This window comes from Misgurnus anguillicaudatus, chromosome 15 (assembly GCF_027580225.2).
Source record: "Misgurnus anguillicaudatus chromosome 15, ASM2758022v2, whole genome shotgun sequence".
NCBI classification, from domain to species: domain Eukaryota; kingdom Metazoa; phylum Chordata; class Actinopteri; order Cypriniformes; family Cobitidae; genus Misgurnus; species Misgurnus anguillicaudatus.
In genome coordinates, this window is record NC_073351.2 from 12,501,336 (window position 1) to 12,523,577 (window position 22,242).

Here is a 22,242-nt window from a genome sequence, read left to right on the forward strand (position 1 = left end):
TCGGTTACTTTCAATAGCAGGGGACTTTTATCGGGCACTGCGTAATATCATTGCCCCTGCTGCAGTCATGGTACGGCAGCAAAGTCCTTAATTGTTAAACAGAATGAGCATATAGTCATAGCCACATCTGCCTAGAAAATCACAACTTTTAATTTTCTGGCGGTCTTAGTACATTATGTAACTACAGAAGAGTCCAGTTTAAAAAATTCAGGAAAAATATCAAAACTTTGTTTATTTTTCAGCATGATGCTAATGGTCTAATTGGATTTAATGGATTATGCTAAGCTATGCTAAAAGTGGTACCGCCAGACCCAGAGATCGGTTGAATTGATTCCAAAAACGTAAAAATCATATGTTTAACTCTAGGGGAGCTGAAAAATTTGCATATTTTTTAAAAAGATGGAGTGTCCCTTTAACTTTGCAAGGTTTAGACACACATGCAAATTATAAACTTTTAATATAAATAGTTATTTATTTTTGAATGAAGGGTTTTTAAAAGTGATTATCATTAAAGAAATTATAATCATTTATGCATGATTTCTTCAGCTTTTCCCACAAAAATATTTTGTGAATATCTTCTGACTGGGTGGGCCAGCCATCAATCTAAGTGGCCAGTGCCATCCTGTCCCTTATATAGTCTTGCCATTGCCTCAAACCAGTGCCCTGCCCACAAGTACCTTTACAGTTATGCATCTGGCAGATGCTTTTCTCTATAAAGTGACTTACAGTGCAATCAAACTATATTTGTTAATAGTTTGAGTAAACCCTGGGACTAATCCCATGATCTATGTAGAAAGATAACCGGCTCCAGTCCCCCACCGCTAACACCCAAACCCCTGTCGTCTCCCCGAGACATCCGCAGAGACATGAGTCAGACATGGCACAGATAGTGTGGAGTCCAAGGGACATGTGATCCCCCTGTTGTGGTGCCCAAACACCCCATTAAGAGTATGTAATGAGGACGGGTGGACAGTGAGGATGGAAGAGCCGGGCAGAGCGGTCACTGTCACCCAGCTGGTCAAGCTATAAGTCATCACTGGGCACAGCTGCGCACAAAATCTCCCAGAATCCACCAGCACAGCACAGCCTGGTCTGTTCAGGACTTTCCTTTCACCTTTTTTTCTCAACATGATCTAAGACTTCAGCAATGGCTGAGCCAAAGCACACTTTCATGCAAATTCTTTATGCTGGAAGTCAATTGCGATTGAAAATACAGGTTTTGTGCACACAAATGCATGTTTCACACTGTTTTAATAGGCTTGCTTTTCTTCCTCTGCTGGGAGTTATGCTCTTCTGTGCCAGACCTCAAGCGTTTGTTTCCTCTAATGGTAAAGAATGAATCTTAATTCACTTCATGAAACACATTTGCTAAAAGGCTTGTAATTCACATTTATACTGCGACTTGGATTCAAAAGAGAAGCTGCTTTCGGAGCCAACAAAAAACTTCAGTGAGAGCGAAGAGGACTGCCACGCTGCACGCTGTGTAATTCAGGATCAACTGCCTTTGGAAATTGCTGTGCAATTACGTATTTGTTGAAAGGCCATCGCAAGAGTGAATGTGTCTTATGGAAATGATATGCTTTAGAAGTCCATGAACAGAGTCAGGCTGTAAGGCTTAAATTCAGACTAACTGTTAAACATTTGAAATTCTGTCTCGCAAAGCAAGGAATTGATTCATTACTTTGGTGTGGACAATGGATGATGTACAGTCAATAACGGATGATGTACAATAACACTGAGCAGCTGGTTTGGAGCCCAGTGTTATTTAATCTGAAGTGATTTAACTGTTTGGAAAACAATTGCAAGCTCTGAAGAAAGTCAACGGGTGAATTTACTGAACAGTTGGGCCACTTCTGCACATGATGTTTTGGTGCAAAAATGTCTGTCAGTAATAGTTGGGTAAATTATAGACAAGTTAATTTGCACATATCGTCGCTGCCCGATGAAACTCACATATGTCCAAAACAGTTACTTTTTAGGAAGTGAAAAAAAAACACTGTATTTCAAAAGCAGTTGAATGTAGCGTTGTCATACAGGTACGGCATACATTTAACCATATTCTTGCAAGTGTAATGATATAATCCACATTTGACCAAAATTGAGTTTAAATGGACATACGAGCATATTTTACAGTAACGGTGGTCGATACGCTTTCTTCCGATCATTAATTAGAATGGCCAAGTCGCGTTTCCTATTGACAGATGAATACGCTCAGTTTATTAAATAGCATATGTCTTAGTTTATTAAATACGCTTAGTTTATTTAATATTAATTATCAATGTATTAAATGTCTCTTGCAAACTTTGAAGGGACAATGAATCAATACACTGACATGGTAATGCTAGACAGATACTTTGTTTGCACAGTCCTACCGTAATTTTGTCACTCCTAGACGTACGTCTGGCGTCAGGGGGATATGTTTACCTCGATGAAGGAAAGTCAATGTCTCACCAGGCTATGTTTATTCGGCTATCCAGTGCTGAGATGAAACTTCACAAGACCGGCGAGATGCTTCCACCGGGCAGGAGATACGCGCCGTGATTGACAGCTTTGACACCAAATGGATATATGTGAAAATCAGATGACATGATTTCACAACTTTTCATTGGCCATTTAGATATGTGAAGCATACTGTATACGGAAATTAACCTGGACTTTCAATCCATCGCAAAATCTCAAAATCTGCTAAATGGACATACGTGGTTTTGATCAGACAGCGACAATATGCTCTAAAAATGTTGGGGGGTCTTAAACTAAACATATTAAACACCCCACATAGGTTCATTTTAACCCAACTGTTGCGTTTGTACATATTTTACCCAACATATTATCCATCCATCCATCCATCCATCCATCCATATATATTCATATGTAAGTTTTGGTACGATATGCCTTGACCCTTGTGACATTGGGGTTAGGGGTTCAGTTTCATTGTTGTTGTTTTTTCATGAGAATTGTACGATTTTTTATGATAACTTCGTATGAATTGATACGAATTAGCCAACTTGTAAAATATGTACGATATATCTATGTTGTCTTATGATCATATCTTTTATTTTGAAATACTATGTTGTCTCATGTTCATGTCTTTTATTTTGATATTGTTCACTCTCATGGTTTTCTATTGGTTCCCCTGTGTAATGTGTCATGTTCTCATTGGTCTCCTGTCCCATGTTGCCATTGTCCCTTATTGGTTATTGTAGAAGTGATGTGCTGTCATTTGAAACATTTGTTAATGTTTCTAGTAGTCATCATGTTTCATGCCATGGATTATGTAATTGGATTTATTAAACTTCACTATCTGCACTTAGATCCTGTGAACGTATACATTATTTACAGTTTTTCTCAGTCACTTTGCTACATTTCTTGAATCATCCTCGACATTTGCAAAACGATAAGTGCATTTCTCAAAAAAAAATTGTACAAATAGCAAAACACTATGGATAACCTGCAAAAGCCACTATCTTACTCAAAATCCTTAGTTTATCTCTCAAAAGTAAATATCTGTGTCAATGGACATGTCAGTGCCATCAGAATGACAAGTCATGGATAAGACAGTCAAATTGTTTGTCATGTTGTCATGTAGTCATGTAGTCATAGTAGCAGTTTCTCATTCCTTCCAACAAATTGCAAATGCTTTTGTACATGCATCAATTGCTTTCATACAATTCTCTGCTGTTTTATATCATTTGCTTATGTCATGTCAGTCAAAATTAACTATACTTGTGAATGCTGAATAGTCATTCCATATAAAACTAAAAGAAGTTTGCCTGGCCCACACGTATGCGCAGCTTACACACAACATTGTTCCGATGCTGGTAAGACGCGGCACGCTCCTTAAGCAGGGCATGTAATAGGCTGTTTAAGATCTAGGAATGGAGATGTAATGTAGTCCAATGCAGTTTTAGCAATGCATTAACATGCATTATACCGAACGTTTTTTTCCCTTATTGTTATCGATAAATGTGTTGCAACGGTAGCCTACATATCGATATCGTTTTATCGCCCATATCTTTTATTTTGAGGTACTATGTTGTCTCATGTTCATGTCTTTTATTTTGATATTGTTCACTGTCATGGTTTTCTATTGGTTCCCCTGTGAAATGTGTCATGTTCTCATAGATAGGTTGCACGGCGACGTCATTAACTGGTTGCGCGCGCAACCGAGAGGCAGAAAGAAGAGACGTGCATTGTGTTGTATGCTAGTAGCTGTGTCTGTAAGTCAAAATGCCAAGGAGTTGTTGCGTTGAAAATAGTACCAACAGAGTCAGTGCTGGGTGCCTGATGTTAACATACCAGTAGATACGACTATTACGTTACTAGCCTAACATTATAATTCATACATGTATCACAGTAACACTGCAAAAATAAAGACAGAAAAACAGATTCAACTAAAATCAAGTTTTATTTATATACAAACAATAAAGAAAGCTTCAATAATTAAGGTTGTTGCAGTAGCGGATCAGCTCACCAAGCGGGCTTTCTGCCTCCTGGATGCGCGCGCACCCTGTAATGTTTGTAAACTTGCAACCCATCTATTGGTCCCCTGTTCCGATATAAGCCCTCACGTTGCCATTTTCCTTTGTTGGTTATTGCAGAATTGGTGTGCTGTCATTTGAAACATTTGTTAATTTTTCTAGTATAGTCATCATATTTCATGGATTATGTTTGTTGGATTTATTAAACTTCACTATCTGCACTTAGATCCTGTTCTTCATATCATGTTTTGGACTGCTACATTACATGAACATGATTATTTACATAACATATTTTTTACAACAATAATAATAATAATAATAGTAATAATAATAATAATAATAATCTTAATTTATTTTAACTGCAGTTAACTTTATGTTATTGCATCACAGGGAAAGCAAAAGTAATTTTGTTTAAAATTTGTGTTTGTTTATCAATCTACAGAATCAATTCTCATCAATGATGGAGAACAACATTATTCTTGAGCATAGATCCAGAGTGTGGTGTTCTCAAAAACGTTGGCAGCATAAGGATCGCAGATTTGGAGCAATACTGTACCTGGTAAAGTCTGTCAGACAGAGAAAATGGGAAATTATTCTTTGCATATTGCGTTCAGCTCACATTTCATGGCCACAATCCCACTGTTACCTAAATGAAAAAATGTTTTACTAAATCCTGAAAAAAAAAATGCAGAATGGGTATGCAGTTAAAATGTGTTCAACTTCTATTCATAGTGGATTCCGACCTATAGGCTAACCTTTCCTCACCTTGCCTAATCCCTTTCTCTTACTTTCCTGTGTTGATAGACTGGATCTCCGACCTTTCATCTTAAATGCTCGTCACTATGGCCAAGTCTTTGAGAGGAGAATTTAAGGTATTAACGTCAGTCAGTGTGTTTATTTTTTTCATTTTTGTACGTTATGAACGAACATGCCGTGTTCCTTTGCAAAACATTTTCCAGCAAGCAGGAGAGGAAAAAAGAGGAAGCCCAGATTTACGAGTGGCAGGCGTTGAGAGGTCTATCCCATCACGGACAGTTTACTCTCACTTTTATCGAAAGCTGTGACAGAGTTGGATGTCAGAGCCGTTTCTGCAGGCACCTGCTTCCTCGAACTCCAGTTGTGTTGGAGGTCAGATCAGGGTCAGGAGAGAGTCATTGGGCGGGATTAGTTGTTTTTTGAGTGACAGCCTGTAATGCGGTATGTTAACACTGAAGCTCTAGCACGTGCAGGTCAGAAGAAAGAGACATGTCGAAAAGTTTAGACCACCTCCAACATAAACACAAAGTCATTGTGTGTAAAACCGATGACAGGAGACAAGCACATGCACACTGATGCACGCATGTCTCCATGTACAGTACGCACGTACATACATTTTTGCAAAGGCCTGAAAATTACACGTAACGTCAATGATGTTTAAATTACTAACCACAGAATTTTATATAAATGAATACTATTGAAAGAAAAACATAAGTTGTTCTTACCATGCCGTCGTCCGGACACGATTATCCAACTGATCACTGCAATTACATGGTTCATATATTTTTAATAGACCCCTGGCTCCTGCACCAGACCCTAAGACTCCTTCAAAAAGAGGAAAATGAGGAAAATATTACTGCAAAAAAAAAAAAAAAAAAAAACTTTCACGAGTCTACAGGTAGAAGTAAGTCACACTTTTCCAGCTTTGGGAGGTGAGCTGCATAAAAGGCTAAATGCATTAAAACACTACTTTTTATGCAAGCATCAGCTCTGTTTGGAAAGTTATTGCAAGTTTATTAAAGAGCAGCTGCTTTATATTAGATGACAGAATAGAAGTGACTCTTCAGCCAACTTTTATACATTTTTCATTTTTTTTTCTTATTTAACTTTCCTGAAACTAAAATTGTTTAGGGTGTTAAGCGATAGGTGACCAGATAAAGCAAGATTTCTGGTCATTGACTGAATACAGATTCAATACTAGAATGGAGAAAAACAAACCATACCATAAAATAACGGTTCACCTGTGCCATAGGTATATACACTAGATGTTGCCTTTGGGTTCTAAGCATGTGTCAAACCCATCACCATCATGAAACAGGGGTCTTGTCAAAGGAAATAGCTATGCAATGCTGCTATCTCCGCCTGTACTTTGAATTCATGGACGATGCTGGACTTTTTTGCTGCGTATGGATGTTAGGCTAAATACATGTCTGACTTTTGGAACGAAAAATAAAAAACCTAGAAAATCACATTCATGACAATTTATGGTGATTTTATTTCCGTTACACATTTGCCTACATTGACTCTGATGCATTAAAGGAATACTTCACCAATTTAGCATTCAGTAGAAACCTGGCAGTATTTCTGAATGACCGTGTTTCCCTACCTCATGTCCCCGTGAGAGGAGAGATATCTGTATTCTGGTTGTGCAAAAAAGTCCTCCGATGACGCAAAATGACGATTTTTGCGTCATCGGAGGAGATTTTGGCCAGAGGCAAAGACTACAGCCAGTATTAGGAGCTACATCCGCATGTTTTTTTCCCCGCCCATAGGGGTTGGACTGCGAGTCCATTCGGAAAAGCCCGAATCAAAACGAGAGTCAGCCATCTTTAATCTTCTCTAAGCTAAGCTAGCCTGGATCTTGCTTTGTGGAGAAAGCAGAGTAAACAAACCACGACGGCAGAGTGTAGTTTTGAAAACGGATGGCAGAAGGGGATTTTGTTGCTCAGGATGACCTGTTGCTCGAATCTGATGGTCGTGGTTACCTGTACGAGCCGCAATACAACGAGGAGCAGAACGGATGATCGAGGAACAAGAGGCTGCCACCGCGGCTGCTGTAGCCGAGGTGGGGCCAGTCTGGTGGTTTTACGTGCTCTCGCTGTGCGCCTCGCTGTTGCTCGAATCTGATGGTCGTGGTACCTGTACGAGCCGCAATACAACGAGGAACAGTTACGGATGATCGAGGAACAAGAGGCTGCCACCGCGGCTGCTGTAGCCGAGGTGGTGCCGGTCTGGTGGTGTGAGCGCTCTCGCTGTGCGCCTATGGACACCGAAAGAGAATTTCAGCGATGGCATTTTCTTCTTGAAGCCCGCAAGGAGAAACGGAGGCATGAGTATAAAGTGAGTATTTTGTTTTTCATGTCCGTCAGCTGAGCTATGGTTGTTATATTTACACCTATGTTAGCCTATTGTATGTGAAAATAGCTTGCATTGCTAACGTCATGCTTGCTGTTTTTAGACAATCGACTTACATCCTATCGTCATTTCTTGGAATGAGTTTTGCAAGGCGAAAGACTGGGGAAAGGACATCAACTTGTTTTACCTGCCTGTGTTCGTTGTCCAGGACATCAGACGTAGATATCCAGCTCCTCACGGACATTATAGCGACTATAAATAAACGGATGAAGCTCTGGATGAGCTATACGTGTGAATTGTTTATGTTTTTTAATAAAAAGTTAAAACTCACATTGATTGTGGTTCGCGTTATAGTCCTTATTGCTGCTACATTAGAGTGACTGCAATTTGAGGAAAGCATTCTTGCCTTTTTTTAAAAGTTTAAGTCTAAATTGTGTAACAAACATAATATTTGGCTTTATTTTTAACCCAAATGACTTTGTAAAGTAAGTAATGACAGCTAAATCACAGTAACAGTAATCATTGCGCCTCTACAAGTCTAATGTATAAATTTGGTGTACAAAAGACAGAGTTAGATGAAGATATTTATTTTCTATTATTCACAAAGGAAAAATATTGTGTCACCAGTGAAAAGCACACATTAAAATAAACAATGACATAATTTACATCTAAAAATGTCCTGCACAAAATAAAAACAAAGCAAAAATATATACAAAAACATTGTGTATATATACACACAGTATATAATAATATAAATATAAAGAGTGGTGGCAGCAGAATCTGATTAGATACAGCAATAGGACTCGGGGAAGAGGTGATTATTATTATTATTAGAAAGTGTCAGTCTCAGAAGCGACTTTTGAAAAGTCGTGGCAGCCTCCTTTGATGGTTTAGGCACTGGTGCAATGTTGGGTGGCAGCGCAGGCTGTGGCAGGGCAAGTGAGGAGGTTGGCACTTTGAACACAATGTTTGGATTGAGTCTTGTCAATGGCCTACTGGATGAGTTCGTCTACAAACTGTGTGGTGTGTGGTATGAAGCTTTTCTTCAAGACCCACTGCTTGGATTTCTTGCAGAACATTTGGTTGAACCGTGCTTCTCCTGTAAAGGGTAGGAAATTAGATTAGATTCAACGTTACTGTCATTATGCAGAGTACAAGTACAAAAAAAACAAAGTGTAATTTGTTTCCAACCAGAACTGCAAAAAAAATATAGTGCAGTATAGACAGTAGTATACTGTTTGTTTACAGAAGGTGGTTAGAGTAATATAAACAAAATATAAATGTGTGCAGTTTATTAGCTGTTACCTTGTAAGAGCAGAATAAATATGGATTTGTAATATGAAGCATGTATGAACAACATGTACAGATATGTGCGATTTAGTAGCAGTAACCTAATAGTAGTATAAATAATATTGATGTAGTGTATAAACAGAATATATTATAAGAAAAACACAATAAATATTCATATTCAGCAAGAACCATATAGATAAGATATGTACAGCTATGGGCAGTGTGGTACCATTGTAGAGCAGGAACTAACATTATAAGAGTAGTAATATAATATTATGTTTAATATATGGTGTAGAATGGACTTCCACCGGCATTTCAGTACCTGCATGAAAATATGATTATTATCAATAAGTCTAGAAAAATCTTTTTTCCTAAACAAAGAAACAAATCAGAATCAAATGTCTTACCTCGACGTCCCCCTTACTGGTTGCACAGGAAAACCACATATGATTTATGACAGACCTATGAAAGATAATACAATTAGTAACTTTGAACCTTGCAAACCAATGTAAAGTCTCCCACATTACAAACCAACACTGACCTGGTCCATGCAAGGAGGATTTCATTGTTCTTTTTGGTAACACTTTATTTTACGACCCGCAAAGTACCGCGTAATTAAACCGAATTTACAGTGTACCTATTTGTACCAACAGAGTACCTCTACAGTACGTACTTGTAGTTATAAGGGAACAATATTTTAAGTTTGGGGTAATAAGGGGGTAAGAATATATGGAAAATTATTCTCTAAGTATTTCTTAACTACAGGGTACCTATTGTAATATTACGTGGTATGTATGACTTACGTCTATGGGTAATATGGTCTATTAATTTTTTTGTTATATATATTTTTTTCATATGCTACTTGCCTGATGAAGTGTATTGTATAGCCTACAGTTGATGTCTACAGCCCACGTCGGCAAATAAAATATAACACACAATAAAAATAATAGCAACTTGTACCTCTTTGATCTGTATATGTATACAGGAGTTAAGAGGTAACTCTTATATTTGCGGGCTGTAAATTGAAGTGGTGCTTATTCCCCGCTTGTGCTGTGTATGTACCAGGTAACTCTCATATTTGCGGGCTGTAAACTAAAGTGGTGCTTTGTTCACCTCTTGTTATTAATGTTATAGGGTAAATACCATAAACATACAGAATATTGTTATTTTTATTTTAAAACAACTTATTTCAAAACATCTTTAAAACACAATAATTAAGCCAACACTTAACACTTAATTTTTATTATCACATAAATTTTATTTCAAATAAAAAGTCATGATAATTTTTCGTTGTTTTTGCGGCTTGGCTTCCTCTGTTGGTGTTCTTGTCCACTCGGATGATGAGTTGATGTCGTCTCACAAATGCTGTTCTGCATTACATATATAAAACATAAATGAAAGCCTTCAGTAAATGTTTCTTCACTGTGCCTTGACAGAAACTTTTCTGAGCCAGTTAATAACTTTAGGCTAACTTATGTGCTAGCTAACCTGCTGCTACTGTTAGCTGGCAACTTTCTACATTGTTTGAAATGCTTGAGTCATGTATTAACAAAACCAGTCACCTTATCCAGCATGCGGATCCTGCTGACATCACTCGCAGCCGTACTTCACAGGGTAGAAAGTTTTTAAAACCTCTTACAGAAATTTCACCTCAGGATCGCGTTCCAGCAAACCTCCTGCAGACGGCCCCGCGCTCTACACCTGCGCACTAGCCTACGCATGTAGTCGTCTTTTGCTTTAGCGGGAGCTGATATCTGCTGTTGTTTCATTCTGGTTTGCCATTGCATAAATTATATTTGGCTAAAATACTTATGTTTACACATGTTGCAAAGTTCAATTCTACCAATGATAACACCTATTAAAAATAAACAAATAGCGTGCTGCTTTGTGGTCATTATTGTGTCATTTGAAATAAAAGTAAATAAATAGCAAAGCACCACTTCAAATATGTCCGCAAATGTAAGAGTTTCCTGGTAAACAGGTATAAGTTGCTATTTTTATTGTACTTACCTTAAAAAAAGATAACCACATTAAATCAGCTGGACGTTTGTTATTAAAAGCAAGTAATATAGGCTACTAAAATAAAAGTGATGCGCTGTTATATTTATTTGCCGATGTGGCTTGTAGACATCGACTGTATACAACATTCAGTAGTCAATATGAAAAATTCACAATAAAATAAAATAAAAAAATAAAACATAATTTCCCCATAGACTTGACTAAGTCATACTTACCACGTAATATTACAATAGGTACCCTGTTGTTATAAAATACTTAGAGTATAAATAATTTATAATTCTTCATATTCTTACCCCCTTATTACACCAAACTTAAAATATTATTCCCTTATACCTACAAGTACGTACTGTAGAGGTACCCTGTTGTTACAAGTAGGTACGCTGTAAATTCGGTTTAATTACGCGGTACTTTGCGGGTCGTAAAATAAAGTGTTACCTTCTTTTTTCCCCTTCTCCTGCATCTTCTTCCGGAAACCTGTGAGTAAATGCAGAACAATACTTTTGCATTACTTTCACCAAAATAACAGCAGAAGTTTGACTTTGCATGTAGTTTTTAAATTTATCAACACCCTACCACCTTATCAATAAAGTCTGAATAAGAATATGGTACGTGTAGCAAGCATAAATATTATTGAATTAATAATGTACATCTCGCAAATGTATCTGCAGTTATCTCAAATAACTTTACAGCAACAGGCTTGCGTGGTAAAGTAAAACTCTAGAAGTAGCTCGGTAGCTAACAGTTGTTTTATGTTGAGAACAGCCAACTTATATGTTATTGTCTATCTAGCGTTACTTTGCTAACTTTACTGCTTACAACTGTATCACTATGTAAAGGCTACTGTGTGATCAGAAACGAGTATTAGCAAAAGTCTTACCTCTAACGTAGACGAATGCGTTTGATGCCAGATGGCCCCGGCTGTTCGTCGTGTCTGTGAAGGTACATATATAGACGGAATCGCAGTGTCCTTTAGCGTGTTTCGCTTCATTCCGAGTACATTGGGTTCGATATCTTCCAGCTTGAAATGGAGACTGCAAACCCTCAGGTATTTCAATTTTACCGCATCGTTGTCTTCTCTGAACTTTGCGTGGTTGATAGCCCGCAGCCATTGTTTACACCGCGGCAAATGATGAAAACTTACTGCTTGTCCTTTCTCGGTTTTGGTTGAACATCCCGTTACAACGCAACGTATCATCATTTCAATGTGGAAAAGGTAGTATTTATAATAATATATCAACTAAATCGTTGCAGACGTGTCTGTAAAAGTTGTATTTAGCCGAGTTGAATCTCCCTCCCTCCCTCCTGCCGTCTCGAACCGGTAGGCGTGACTAGGGAGTGGCCTCGTAGAGCAGCGAAGCAATGCATTCTGGGACTTGGTGTTTGTCATCCACATGAGCAAAAAAACACATTTTCTGACTTTTCTCGGCCTAGAAGGCACCAATTTCTAAAATAACTCCACAGTTCTACTACATAGGTGACACAATTTAATAATATATTCAAATTTCAATTGGATGAAGAATTCCTTTAAAGAGGAGGGGCTCCCCTGTTTCAAGATGGCAGCTCTATTTGACGCATTCATTTAAATTAACTGCCTTAGTCAAGGCGACATTTAGTGTACATATCTATGAACCTGTGCAGCAAAAGCAATTAGTAAACAATCTTCATGCATCCATGGCAACAGGTGTCAGTATAGAGTCCAAAACTACTTCTTTGTGCGTGTGTTTTAAAGGGCACCTATTATGCAAAATCCAATTTTGGACACAAATGTGTGTTTGAACATAACCACACAACAATGAAAATTTAGCCACTCATTTTTTAATCCCCATTAAACCAAAGCAGTCTCATTAGATGTGCTGTTTTAATTCTCTTGTTAATGTGATGTCACACGGATGAAGCTCCGCCCACAGCTACTGACTGACAGTCCTGCATTAGCATAGTTACTTTCCACCCTCAATGAGTTGTACCATATGCTGTCTGCCATATCTCAATAGTGAGATATTATTGTTTCAGACTGTATCAGATATATTCGAATCGAAAGTGCTCACGGTCTATTTTTGGTAATGGAGTGAGGAAAAGTAGCTCATTTGCATTTAAAGGTACACACATTAAAACAGGAATTGCATGTTCTTTGCTCCCATTTTGGACATGCTATAATAAATGATCTGTGGGGTATTTTGATCTGAAAATTCACAGAGCCCTTCACAAAGACATCTTGTAAAATTGGCATACAGTAATAGGTGACCTTTAGGATTATAATCAAACAGATTAATGGTATAATTATACGAATAATATGTTTCACACTTTACATATCTACTGTGGGTAACTTATAAATACTGGGTAGTCAAGTTTGTCATTTTTAATTATTTTCCTCAGACACAGAAAATGAACCGAGCATGTTAAAGCTTCTATGATACAGTGCATGAATGTGAAACACAGTTTATGATTTGTTTGTCTGCTGCTCAACAACATTCCAGTATGCCATTGTTTGACACGGTATACCTTTGACACTGCTATTTGGGAATTTACCTTTTTCAAAATGAAAAGTGTACAATCTTGCATTAGCCAGAGTTAATAAACTGTCCCTAATGACAGATAAGCACATGACAGGCCGGTTCAAAAAACTTAAGTCAGAACAGCCTGGGTTTGGTGGATGTAAAGTAGCTTGAAAACTCTGCAATGAGATAAAGTCTTAAAAGTTGGTTTTGATTAGAAGTACACATAATGCACCTTTCATTCAGGCTAATGATTCGCATATAAATGTACACAGAAATCTGTACGACTCAATATTAATTTGTCCTTATGCCAATCCAAAAGAAAAAAAAGTGCTATTGTTTTCATAAAACTGAATGCAATATTCACAGGTACTTGTGTCAGTGACATTCATTACATAATTGAAAAATGATTGCGGTTGCTAAGAGTTTTGAAGTGGTTGCTAGGTGGATGAAAAAATGTTCTGAATGGTTGCCAGGACATTTCTGAGCATTTGCAAGGTGTTCTAGGTGCAACCATGATATGTCAAGTATGATATCATAACAAATTGTTTTGCTAACATGATTAATAATTAAAATGTTCTGACTCTGTTATTACAGAATCCACAGTTATAGAGCATTACTGTTGTCTAACGTTTACAATCTTACAGCATAATCAGTCCTTACTCAAATAAAACATTTACAGGCAATTGCACATTTCTGTAAGTGACAGTAATTATATGTAAATATGTGACACTAATTGCATCCTTTTGTATGCAGATTTCTTCCTGGCCGACCCACAACAAAATGGACCCAGAGGGTGGATCCGTGCATGTCAACGAGGCCAACCGTGTCCATTGGGTTGAATCCTCCTGGGGGTATGAGTCTGCCAACCCAATCCCTAGAAAATGACTGAAGGTAAGAGAACCTAAACTACCAACAGCAGTGACGGGAGGATATAGGCTTCAAATACAAGAGTAGAGGTTAGGTATATAACAACATGCGAAACCATCTATACTATGTACAGTAGTGTTTTAGGCGACCCGAGACTCGTGGTCCTGCTCCTTCCCCCCTAAAAGTTTATGTAATGTTCTCCACAGTACTGTCAAAATAAAATGCCTTCTCCTATGTATATATATATATATATATATATATATATATATATATATATATATATATATATATATATATATATATATATGTATATATGTATATATATATATATATGTGTGTGTTTGTGTATATATATATATATATATATATATATATATATATATATATATATATATATATATATATATATATATATATATATAATCTAGGAAATACTGGTTAGGCTGAATAAGTTGTTCAGGTATACTGTAATGCCTGTGGTAATACTGTTAAACAATGAGGCCATTATCTCAAAGGCAAACACAACAAGCTCAATTGACTCAGGTGACTTCAAATCTTCTGCTAGAGCTGTCAAAGCCGTCAGAAACCACGATCCCATAAAGAACGATGCCAGCATTCCTCTGCCAACAATCCGTGTCTGTTGCTCCTCGTTGCTATAAACATTTAGGTAATTTACATTGACTCTGTGATACTGTAATATTTCCTTCGAGATGTTATCTGACAAAGATTGGCAAGCTGCCACACATTCAAGGATCCGATGTGCCTCCGTTCTTGACAAGGTGAGTGCTTCAGCGCCCAAAGGCTAGGGCTGCATTGCTGTTCAATGAAGCAGTATGCGTGGCACAGAGCCAACATTTTTTCGAGAGCACAACCAGCAATATAGGTTTCTCCCTAGTCGACCTAACAAACAATAATGCGCTGTTTTTAGTTAGCGAGAGAAAAGTTCAAGTTGAAGATTGGTCATCTGCATACTAGCCATTCGGGAGCTTAGCGGCAATCTTTTTGCAGACGCATTAGCGCACTGCCAAGTTTATCTTTCCTTCAGTGTGGGAGGTAATGATTTGATTTCCACCGCAGTTACTGAAGACGTTTCCTCATTAGACTGCAGACTAAAAGGAATCTGTCCACCCCGCTGTTTATTAATGATGAGCGAGAGATGCAATTCTGGAGTTAATTTATAAAATTCAGTCAGGAGGTTCCCCGCAGATGTGATAAAGATCAAATCACGTAGATGATGTAGAAAAATGATCGTATAAGTCACCCTGTCAACAGATGCATTAGGGATTAAACAAGTGGCGTTCTCTGTAATCCTGAAGAGCCTTGTGCTCACCCGTACACAGCTACACTTGCTGTAAATCATCCATGCACCCTTATCTGCCGATTGAATGATGTAGTTTGAAAAATTTGGGGTGCATATATGCTTCCAATATGAGATATGGCAAGAAACATACATAGCAAATGGCTAAAAAAACAAACAAATAAAAATTACTGAAAAGAAAATGTGCAATGGTAGAGTATATAGTAAGCCTTAGATATGCCGTGGATGAGTCACTTGGAGTGTGCACAAAGGCTAATTGTTCTCCAATTGCCTCTGAGACATTTCATGTTAATTTTAATTACACAGTCAAGACATGCTTAACTTGAGTCATTAAAACAATGGCGTGTACTGTATGTTTCGAAAAATAAAGAGGCCCAGCACAAAATCAATCGGTGACGAAATCTAACAGAATTAAATGAAGAATGTCTGCAATTGTGTAACGCACAGGTTGGGAAATTACCTGTAGATTCTGAAGGCTCTTGAATGTGTGCATACCTGAATACACTCCTATTCTTATGACCAGACACACACACATGCACGCGATAAAAATGCGTTACATTATAGTTACTTTGAAAGCAGAACAGACTATTTGTCACTGTAACAATGATCCTCACAAGGGAGTGTTGACACAATGCATATTATAGATATTTCACCAAAATCCAATTAATCTGTTTTGAAAGCTGTTTGTCTGGGAAAAATGACTTCTAGCTTAAAGATCAATAGCATTTTTAGCATCATGAGTTTTTTTCTCAAAAATCCCTGACTACAAGTATCAAGACATTGTAACTTTGCTTGAGGAGTGCACTTTGTTAAGTTATGACGTAAGGAATACCTACTCTAAAAAATGGCTGGGTTATTTTTGACCCCTAATGGATAAATATTGGACAGAACACATGCTGGGTTAAAAATTACCCTGTGCTGGGTTAAAACAACCCAGCATTGGGTAAATATTTAACCCAGCATGTGTTTTGTCCAATATTTACCCATTAAATAACCCAGCCATTTTTAGAGTGCTGTCCCGGGTCCAAGCCTTAACTCATTTCAATAGAGGATATTATTAAACAGCCATTTATTAGCACTTTTTATTAAATCACACATTAAAGAGACACATTTCATTAACTCATAGTATACACTGCAGTCTCCAGGATCACTGACAGCAATATATTAATAATTTGTACAAAATCCACGTCCATGAGCCCATGTTTGGACCTGGAAGCGGTGCATGATGTTATACTTAACAAGCGGATAGAGAGCTGCACGGGTAACGTATTTTTGGCCAACCTGGAAGGTAGATTTGCATGGGATACCTCAACAAAAAGTCAACAGGATCAACAAAAGTTTATGATACTTGCACGTTTTGTCCATTAAGATATGAAGAGTTTGGTTCCAAAACGTGATGAACGGCATTAAAAAAAAAGTATGAAAGTATTGTATCTGGTCAGTATTAAAAAGTAAATTTTGAATTTTATGCAAAATCTGATATCCGCAGTGTTATTATCTCATCTTTTTTCCCTATGTTTCCAAAACGCAATAAACGCCACTTCTCCTTCTCTGCAGAATGCAATAAATCCGCTCAACAAATCACAGTGCACCATTCCATGCATTGTAAACAATAATGGCTGCAGGTTGATAACACACAGAAGCCTAGTTTTCCTCATCTACTTTGTACTTTGTGATTAACAAACAAACAAAAACAAAATAATACTTTTGATGGCATTGACATACCTGTGGTGGTTTTCTGTGACGGGGAAGAACATTAAGCCATCAAAATCGAATAATTTATGCAAGAGGCACTAGGGAGACGGAAAAATGCCGGCTGTTGCTTGTTCTCACACGACAGCATCAAGCTTCTGTCATGCTAACACATTGACCCCAGAGGATCTTATGAAAAACTTTCCATTATTTTATGTGAAGTCAACGAAAATTGAGCAGGAACAAAATATTTTACAGCTTATCGCTGTCAAAAAAGTTAAGCGACGACGTCCCAAGGATGACAGCAGCAATGACAGTGCTCTTGATATGACAAAATCAAAAAGTGTTTTGATTAATGCCATTAATGTTTATTTATTTTTTAATCAGTGTATACCACTAGTCAACTAAATTAATAAAACATACACATTTATATGTTGATTCAATAGATTTATAGCATTTGGGAAAAAAACTTGGATTTATTTAATTTTGTGGAAAAAAAGACTCTGTTTATATAATCTTTGAAATGTATTTGTATTTTTGAGATTTTCATGCGTGATAATGTTTGTAGTACCATTTAGTATTTTTTTTAGCACTTTCTTTTTAAGGACATGTGAGTGGGGGTATTACTGGTGTTTTATGTAAAATATGAAAATATCTTTATCTGTTTAAGGAGGTTTTAGGAGGCATCAATACTTTTGTTTAGGTTTTATAAAAGCGACAGGCTGTAATTGATACATCAGCATGTATTCAAGTAAGTCTTATGGAAAGCACAAGGTTTCAACCTTTATTAAATTCATGATTTGGATGTTTAAATTTAACAAGTGACGGGTTCAATGAGGAGGTTAATTATTACGCTTAACATCTGGGATTTAACATGACTGAACAATCATAACAGACAGCAATTAATCGGATCGATGGAGAAATGAATCACTTTTCAAACATCCTCGGGCAAAACATGATCTAATTCTGCTCTTATCATACAGGTTTAATAAGAAATTTCATATAGCTCTCTTACAACATTGCTTATAGTCATTGGCAGTTGAAGTGTTCGCTGTATTCATTTTATCTCAGAACATTACAGAGAACCCCACACACCTTTTCAAAGAAGGATCTTCTCGTCTTCTCTGTGGTTATTAGATCTACGTTACAAATTCTTCGTTTTATTGAGGTGATAAATCCATCAACTCTTCCACACTATGATTTTTGCTTCCTTTGTGAACAGATGTGTGACATAAATAAACAACTATAGTTTCTGCTTCTCATATTTCATAATCGCTTTATAATCAGCGTGTTTGTTATTGGGGTGGGGGGCTTTGTGCCTCCGTGATGTACTCTGTCAAGATGTACACACTTCTCCTGGTGACAGTAATCCTAGCAGATCTGTCAGTGTGTTTGTGTGTTGAAAACAGACTGTTGTGCGTTATATACAGCGTGTCAACCAAAAACACATCCTGATGATTTCGACAGAGGCCCATTAATGCCTCCTTAAGCCCCGCTCGCAACAGCAATTTCGGGTGACGAGTGACAGCGACCGTTGGCGAATGGTCATGTGATATGGGTGTGTCCAGGGACAAAGGTGAGAAATGTTTAATTTATGCAAATAGTGATGTAATTCAGCAGCTATAATGAAAGTATATACATACAGTGAATGTGATGATCTACCGTGAGATACGTGTGCCCTTTCCCGAATTAATTGCGGTCCCTCCGCCAAGTTCACACGTTTACGTCTTGAATTAAAAGTAGTTTGCATGAGATCCCTTTTGTTTGGTTCGTCCTCCTCTCTAGTATTTTGAGTATGAGCTAGAGGAATAATTGAAAGTTGAATTCCTGAGATGTTAGAACAATCCCTTATTTGGAAATGCATTTATGAAGCACACTGAATAAAAGCATGCATTTGACAGCCTAAGTTTTTCAGTGCACAGTACAGTAGCGACAGCAGTGCCCATTTTTTTCCCTTCTGCAGACATCGGGAAACCAAAGTAAATGTGTGTGTCTGTGTTTTAAACGCGGCCAGTTTGTTCCTGTTACACTCCCACACATACAAGCAGGTTTCCACTAGCTCATCTGAAGAACTCAATCCATCCCGAATTACAGGGAGATTTAAGTAGATTATCCAGGGTCCTCGCCCGCTGAGAAAACCAGGCCCGACGCAGCGACGCTGGGCCAGCACCTGTTACACCGCAGCTGCTCTCTACAACAGTGATAGATATAGATGAAGAGAGAGTGTGAGACATTTATGATGAAATGTAATTCATCAATTTTGAAATAAATGTTTTCTTTCCACTGCAATTATTAGGGTTAATTCAGAAAAACGGTTCTGAATAATGTTAAAAATATATATGTTTATAGCTCTCATGGTTGCCAAGTATGAATACATCATAATGTAAGTATAAAATGATATAATAATAAAAACAAATAACCTTCATTACCTAAACACAGTCAACAGGCCGATGTCGTAACGAAGAGAATTCGGTTACAGGATTATGGTAAAATCATGGCTGTAATAAAAAGCTGCAATTTTATGTAAACCCAAACAGAACAGAACAGGTGCTATTCATTCAAATGATCACGTCTGAGACTCTACAACCTCACCATGTCGCTAAAATCACATTACACTAAGAATAAGGCATTTAACCATGTTTAAGCATGTTATCCTATGTTATAAAACAATATAGCTTTGTATTGGTATTAACTAGCATTAACAAAGAATAATAAATGCTGTAAAATATTGATTAATGTTAGTAGTAATGCATAAAAAAATTTCATCAATGATACCTTATTGTAAAGTGTTACCAATCTATTGTATTTTAATGAATATAAAATATTTGTATTTTTATTTTAATTAAATTACACTGTAAAAAAATACTTGTTGAATCAACTCGAATTTACAAGTAATTTCAACTTACTATTAATTATCTTCACTAGAGATGAGTTGTAATAACTACAGGTGAGTTGTTATAACTAATTAATTAAGTTGACTTCTCTTAACTATATTGTATAAGTTGGGACTACTCATCTCTGTTGACATGACTTGTAAATCTGAGTTGATTTAACAAAAAATTTGGAGGCAGCAAAGTATTTTTAACAGTGTACACCAGGGTTCCCCAAATCTTACCCTGAGCCAAAGCACTGCAGAGTTTAGCCCCAGCGCTGATCAAACACACCTGAGCAAGCTAATCAAGGTCTTCATGATCACTAGAAAATCACAGGTGGGTAAGTTTGATTAGGGTTGGACCTAAACTCTGTATTGATCCGGCCCTCCAGAGTAAGATTTGGGGAACACTGATGTACACTTACTTTAATTTCTATAATATTTTGTACTTTTAAAAAAAATATATATTTCTAAATCACATAGCAGAGAATTCTTTAAATTTTTGAGATGATCATTTCTCTTGATGTTCAGTTTTTTGCAATCTCTTACTGTAAACGCCCTTTATTCAACACACATACAGTCTGTTTTCGGCTAAAGTTTAGATTGATTACTTTTCATCATAATCCTGTTTAATCCCTTTGAAGATTTCCCAGTGACCACACCTACAACTCATCTCCAAAACTACATGTAGTTACTTGAGAGTTGCAAGAATATAATCATTAACTAATGACAATTTTGGTTAATAAAGGCTAAAATAGTGCATAAAGACTTGCATATTGATTTGCTTTACACGCAGTCATTTGCAAGACGTTGAAGACATGGTTTCAAACGCTTTTATTCGAGGCTTTATTTCCAGTCTAAACACCGTGGCTTCAAAGCGTTGGTCCAGGTGGGGAAAAAAGGCCATGATGTCATAGTCAAAGATGTAATGTCTGGCTGTCTCATACCTCAAAGTTATTTGGTCATAAATAATTAGAAATGATAGCTAATTTACAACGCTTGTTAGGTGAGAACACAAGTGGACTAATAACTGAGGTTAGTGAAAAACGAAAGAAGCCGCAAAATGTTAACCGAACGCAGAAACATGTTGCTAGGAGTCGGGTAAACAAACATTGTTGCGAGCAATGGGTGTTGTTTCAATGGGCCTGAGGGGACATGGTCAAAACGCCCGAGGAGCCTGTTTCACAGGATACAAAGCCAAGTATCATTCATGCCACATTCCGTTCAACTAATTGTTTTTCTTTTCAACTCTTTCAGTTCACCTTTGAGACACTTTTCAACCACTGATTCAAGAACCTATGGTTAAAATATCAGTAAAAGTGTGATAATCCATTCATTAAATCATGTTATAATATTTAGGAAGAACTATAGAGTATTGTCTGAAACAAGATCTGGGTGTGATATGCAGTATAATGGGTCTCATAGGTGTGTGCATACTTAAGCAGGTAACAGTCGGTGCTTTAAACATAAAACATATGTAAACAGAAACAGAGATTTCAACAGAAAACATAATAAATCATCATTATTTTAGGTAAAACTTCAGATTATATTTATGAAAGGAAAACATTTCAGCAATGTATCTAGATTACACAACTGCTTTATAAGGGCATTGCACTGAATGCAAAGGTGCATTGGGAAAAATGATGTATAAATTCAATTTAAATGAATAAATTATATGTTCACTGTCTTGTACAGCAATAGGCACATTTTACAAACAGGTGCAGTTGGTAACAAACTGTTGAATCTTATGAGAGATAGACAAGTTACTTGGGTTTATCACCAACAAGAGCGACTGTTTAAGTCTAACAGTGAATAACTGTAATAATAACAACCCCTTTAATAATGATTCCATGTCAAATGAACACAGTTTGGTGTCAATAAAGAGACTGTGAGGGTACATTAAAGGCTGTTAATGGGGTGAGCTGTTAAGGGGAGACAAAATAAGATTTCCATATACGATTTCCATATTTGTAATAGTCATACCTGTCAACATTGGGATTTGAAAATAAGGAAAATTTCCCAAACCCTAACACCATACCCCACACACTCCCACCCCATTATCACTACCACGCAAGGGAATGGATGGGTACACTGCAAAAA

The 22,242-nt window shown here is 37.1% G+C and overlaps 1 long non-coding RNA gene across 1 annotated transcript; it reads right to left on the reverse strand.

Annotated features, from left to right (window-relative positions):
• Positions 1–8,208: 8,208 nt before the first annotated feature.
• On the reverse strand, positions 8,209–9,455 carry LOC129438122 (uncharacterized). The gene is made up of 3 exons (XR_012357674.1): positions 9,421–9,455; positions 9,287–9,341; positions 8,209–8,688 (listed from the first exon to the last, which is right to left on the reverse strand). It is a non-coding gene; the product is annotated as an uncharacterized lncRNA (long non-coding RNA).
• Between the last annotated feature and the right edge of the window lie 12,787 nt (positions 9,456–22,242).